Source organism: Athene noctua, chromosome 2, assembly GCF_965140245.1.
Source record: "Athene noctua chromosome 2, bAthNoc1.hap1.1, whole genome shotgun sequence".
In the NCBI taxonomy this organism is placed as follows: Eukaryota; Metazoa; Chordata; class Aves; order Strigiformes; family Strigidae; genus Athene; species Athene noctua.
In genome coordinates, this window is record NC_134038.1 from 136,767,649 (window position 1) to 136,773,648 (window position 6,000).

Consider the following 6,000-nt stretch of genomic DNA (forward strand, 5'->3'; position numbering starts at 1 on the left):
AGATTAAATTTAGAATCTTTTGCTGCCTGCAGCTGTCTGTCTTGCTCCTTTGACAAATGTTGCTCCTTCTGAGACAAAAATGAGAATCAGCTCTTGGACTCCTGCAATTTTCAGCTCAGTCTGACTTCAGTTTTAGTTTATATACTGATTTGGAAATTTCCAACGGTTCAAAAGTGGAATTACAAGAAGAGCATATGTTTTTTGTTCATTGACAGCAATGTCCATCCAACAGGTAAGGAAAACAGCAGGAGAATTTTAGCTGCATGACTTCACTTTGTCACATTGCACACTGAAGGAGTTGACCCCGCTATGATTAAAGCTATACAGCTCTAAATGCATATGTCATTGGCAGCGCTTCTTCAATCTGACACTGACCCTTTCTAGCTTTGAGGGCTGTAGGTTTTATGCTTAGGAGAGAAGCATAGACCCAGTTCTAACTAGGGTGAAATAATGTCACAGGTAGAAAGTATTATTTTACCATCTTTTTCTTCAAACAACCCTCATAAGAATAATCTATTATAACAGTTACAGATAATCTAATATGGTAATATATGCCATGGCCCTATATTAAACGCTGAGACTAGGTTAATAATGAGCAGTGGTTTATGTTCCTAGGAAACTCATTTTCCATGGTACTATGCTCTGATATCAGCACTCACTATGTTTCCAAGTCTTGTCTTCATAACTGAGTAATAACTTTGTCAGGCTTAAATTATAACAACGTTGCCAAAAGACAAATAGCAGTTAGTAACACTTGTGCATTCAGATGAAAAGTATAAAAATAATTTCTCTCCCAGAAATACAGAATATGACATTACGGTTACTGTGATTTTCATGTATGGTAACAGAAGCAACAAAAAGATGTCATTGTGTGCTATTGAAAGATATCAGTATTTATAGTTCCTTCCAGTCATATGGCACTGTAATAGGAAGGATCACAGAAGCCATTTCAAAGCCAAGTCCTATCAACTCTGGGAGTACAAGGTTTTTCATCTGTTTCTACCTCATTTCTTGGCGTGGCTCAAAAGATATAATTCTTGGCTCAGAGAGATGCAGCTTTCGCTCTGCTTAAGAATTCTTTAAATAAAAAAAGGCCAAGATTTTCTAACAGAACTCAAGATTTTCAGAGCCTTAGTATCTGGGGGCTCAACTTGACTAGTTAAAATTCATATCTCCTGTAGGTTTTATGTTGAACTTTCAAATAAAGAAAACCCTATAATCACTGGCCTCCTTGAAAAGCCAAACAGTTCTCCAGACTAACTATGAAAAATGAATTTTAGCTGTTGATCTAATAAACCCAAATGCACATGTATTCTGAAGACACAAAAAAGATACACAAGCTGACTTATTGCCTGCTGGAGTATCAGAGTTTCTAAAAGTCACCTACATTCCATCCAGTAACGTAGGTTTAAGTTTTTAATTAGTCATTTATAAAGGCATTTATCTGTCTCTTGGTGGTAGTTGCTACTTCAGCTTCCCTTATTTTCCTAACAGAAAAGGAAACACAATGCTGCATTCCAGGCGTTTCTATGGTGAGGCAAGAAACTGCAGCTGTAGACCTGAAGCAAAAGGGTGAGGTAATTTAGGCCCCAGAGACTTGGTAAATGTTAACTGTAAAATAGAAAGTTAAAATAAAGTAACCAAAAATATACTCCATTATATTGATGAGCCAGTTTTACAATGGCCAAAAAATGTTATCTTGAGATTAGCTGTGTCTTGTAAATATTTTTATGGGGTTTCATGTATTTATATGACAGCAGTCATTTCAACCCCCTGCCCCCCCCCCCCCCCCCCCCCCCCCCCCCCCCCCCCGCATCCCCTCAGGATTTAAATACTTGGTTTCATGTTCAAATTGGCTTAGTCCTGACCTTTCTACATTGAAGTTTCTGTCCAGAGTCAAAGAATTAAGGCTAGGGCCAGCAGGGAAGACACAGCCTGCACAAGGGAGAGCAGGACTAACCCAACTGTGGGAGCCTCAGAACCCCAAGATCCCCTGGGGATGCTGGGGAGGAGAGGAGCTGGTGCTCCTTTTGTGGCGGCATCCTCCCCCTGCTAGTTCACCCCACCTCTGAATGAGGTTGTCCAAAAGGGGAGAGAGGAGGCTGCCTTGCCCCTTCCCATCCAACCTTGCACTGCTGAGGGACAAGTGGATTCAGTCGCTGTGGATATGGCACTATGTGTTGTCTCCTACAGCAGTGTGAGATCCAGCCCACCCTTCATGTCAAAACACTTCTTGAACATTCATGGAATTCATCATTTATCATCACTCTGAGATGATTTCTGTGGGGTGGCTAATACCTAATCCAGGGTTAAATCCAGTTAAAGGCCTTTGGCATTATATGGTAGAGGCTGATGCTCATAACTAGGCAATTTCCATAGTGGAATCAAGAAGCCAGAGCTTAGCATTACCCTTCTCATCCATTGCCTGGGAAAATGCAGTTGTATCTGAGTGGTAATAGGAGAGATGCCGTTGTTTTTTACATGAAATGATCATTGCACAATATATATAATGCTGAGAGAAAGCACCAAGCCTAAGACTGCCTACCAGAAAATAACCTTAAAAATTCAACTACTCAGTCACACTCCTTCCCAGTGGTCCTGTGGATCCTGACTTGAATTCTATAACGGAATACTTCCTGTAGGAAGGGTGGCTGATCAACCCTGCTCGCAGGACCCTGATAGTTAAGTGTGAAATATGTGTTTGAATCTCTTCGGGCTTAAGCCCACATAAACTAGAATATGAACAGACATCTCATTCTTAAATACAAATAATTTGAAGTAACAAACTTCACTGGAGAAGGGTGGTTTCTTCTAACATTTCTCTCTCCACCAGTCTTTAAATATCTTTGATGACCAGGCATAACGATACTCTTCTTGTTTGTGTTTTCACTCTTACTCAGTTCATTATATTAGGTCGACTTTAAGGAGCAACGAGTGTGTAGCTCTGGAGCAGTGTGCAGACAGACCACCCTTAACTGAGATGACATCATCTTTCATGGAGAATTTCTTCAAATTTTCATAATTCTTCAGAACAAACTTGAACAATAGCAAAATTCATCACAATAAGAAATCTATTTTCTGACCAAAATCTAACATTTGACTATGGAACCTTAATATTAAGCAAATTACTTATTTAGATTTATATGTAATAGTCAGACCTTTTAAAGAGTCTCTGAGGGATGATGTTGAGAATCATAAGTCCAAAGAATGAAAAGTTCATAAGTTTATCTATAAAAAATTACTGGTAGAAAGATTCTTGGAAATGCAATGTTGGAGGGCAGTATTGAGGGTGGAAAAACTGAGTGTCGTTAAAAAGTCTTGGCCTAATATATATGATGAAATAAATTATTGAAGAGTACATGAAAAAGAAGGAAATTATTTATGGAAATTAGACATTCATATTTGGAGTGTCTCAGGTGAAGAAAAGAATATAAGCAATCCAATGTAAAAGATGGTATATCAGATGACTGTCTCAGGATATTTATATATTTTTCATTAAATGAATGGTTAGCTAAAAATTGACCTCTATTAATCTGCAAACTGAATTTAAATATGAAAGGAGTTCTTTGTATTTCTTTCAGGAATGTGTAGAGGAATCTGACAAAAAGTGTTTATAAGAAAGCAAAAACTATTATATGTGCATTAGCCATACCTGCTTTTATCCCCCTGCTGAGGTGTGACCTAAAGAAAAAAGTAGATTCCTCTTACTTCATTTCATCCCTTAAGTATCTAAAAAAAATCTACAAACAAGTTTTGTAAAATTTTAAGGTAATAAATTGACTTAATAAATGTCTTACAAGAATAAAGGTATTGAAACAGAGCTAATCAAATTTAGAATTCATATAGAAATATAGGATTTTACAGTAGGAAATAAGGACTTTGTGCAAAACACTATTCAGGATATATTTTGTAATATTCTTGCTTGCCTCTTTAGGCAAATATATTGCTCTAGTCAAACACAGCTGAAGGTGCATTAGGCAGGTGATATAAATCACTTGAAAAACAGGAAATGGGTAAACTCAACTCTGAATTATGTCATCTCATATATACTAAGGTTTAGTTTCATGTCCTCTAATTTTAGCTGTCTAGAGGTTAACTGTCTGGTTGAAGGTAGTCATCAGATCCTCCTCAGTCATTAGAAGAGAAAGATAGCTCTTTCCAGAAGAAGATTTTCCTCTCTGATATTAAATGCCTATTTTATGCCCATGGATTTTCTTGTCTTTCTTCATTTACTACTGTGGGACACTAGACAATTAATTTTGGTTTAGACTAAAAAAACAAAATGAAGCGTGGTGAGATGAGACTGATAGCAACTAAGAGAGTAAAAATTACAGAAGTATGCTCTGAGTCACTCAAATAATGGAGGTATCTTGACTTAATTTTTCATAGTTAGGTACTTGTCTAAGTACCTACAGTCTTAGACAAGAAGATGGGATATGGGCTTCTAAAAAATAGCAGTACTTTAGAGAATGTTGGTATCAAGAACCAAATGGTGTGAATGCAATATGATCATATATATATATATATTATGATTCAGAAACATAGTAAAATCACAAAAGCTAAATTAGTCTCATCATCCCTTATAGTTTTAATTAATTAATTCAAGCAGGATTAGTGGGTTTAGTGGGATAGACATTATCAATGAGGAACATGAAGAACATGTGCCCAGTAAAGCCAATGTCAAGACTCCTTTCACTGTTTTCAGTGGGAGCTGAATCAGAGACACACCTGTAAAAGTTTTTAGCCTGAAGTTTCATACCAAACTTCAGTTCTTCCCCTCTCCCCAACTCAATCATAATGAAGAGAAAACTTTCATTTTAGGATGAATTCTTAGTTATCCTTTCTTGGCTCATCTATTTGTTTAGGACTTTCAGTTTTAGATATCATGACATTTTTTCCTCCCACAGTGCCATAGGGACACAGACACCAAGTTGATAAAATGCACAGATCCCCCATTTCTTGTGCACAGTTCTGAGAAAAGAATGATGAAAACCCTTCTACCCCTCTGTCTTTGAAGTTAGGGAAGCTAACTGATGGCAAAGAAATGCAACAAAGAAATGCTACTAATGAATATATCAATAAAAGTTCCTCTGGTAGTGGGTGGGGAATGAATATGTCATTTGCTGATTAATTGTGCATTTAGATGTTTTATATGCCCTGTAGCTTGAAAACTGAATCCTGGAAGAAAGTTTAAAAATATCATCAATTCAGGAAGACTATCTAGTACGTCAAAAAAGCTTTTTGGTATCAATTGCTTCAATTGTTCTTGGCAAACACCTCACCAACAGAAGGCTCAGTCCAACACTTCTAGCATGAGACAATATTTGTTATTGACATCACTGGTATCTATTTCATCCACTGTCTTCAAATCAACAAGACACTTCAAAAACATAAACTGAAGTTCTCTGCTAGATTAAAGCCTTTTTTTTTTTTTTTTTAATATTGTTTTATGAAAATGATAGAGTCTGTGAAATAATAATCTCAATGGCTGAAAAGTAATTGCCTGTCCCCCTGAACTGGATTGCAAAGATCTCATCTTGAATAGAGAGAAGTTTGACACCCCTGTCTAGAGTTCATCCTACAATTTTTGATGGTCACAGTATTACTTCTGCTAGCACACAAAAATTACTTCCTTTATTTGTAAAGACAGCCAGGAGGTCTATTCGTATTTCAAATACTCTTGACAGGAGAGTCTCTATTTCACTGTCTTAGGGTAAACAGTCAGATGGGATAACGGTCTTATAACAAAGAGCTTTACAAGTAAATGGTCTTTTGACTTTGATGAGGGAAAACACACATTTTAGTTTTCTTCCAGCTACTGCAGTGGACCCTGAAAGATAAGATTTCAGGCTTCTGCCCTCTGCTAATTCAGAAACACCACATCTCTGTATTGATGAAAATTGAACTAATATATTTTGCAGTCATTCAACCTCTTCACTGTCTTTGCCACCAGCAAATATAAAATAAGTTAATCCCTTCCTCAGGAAGATAGCAAAACAG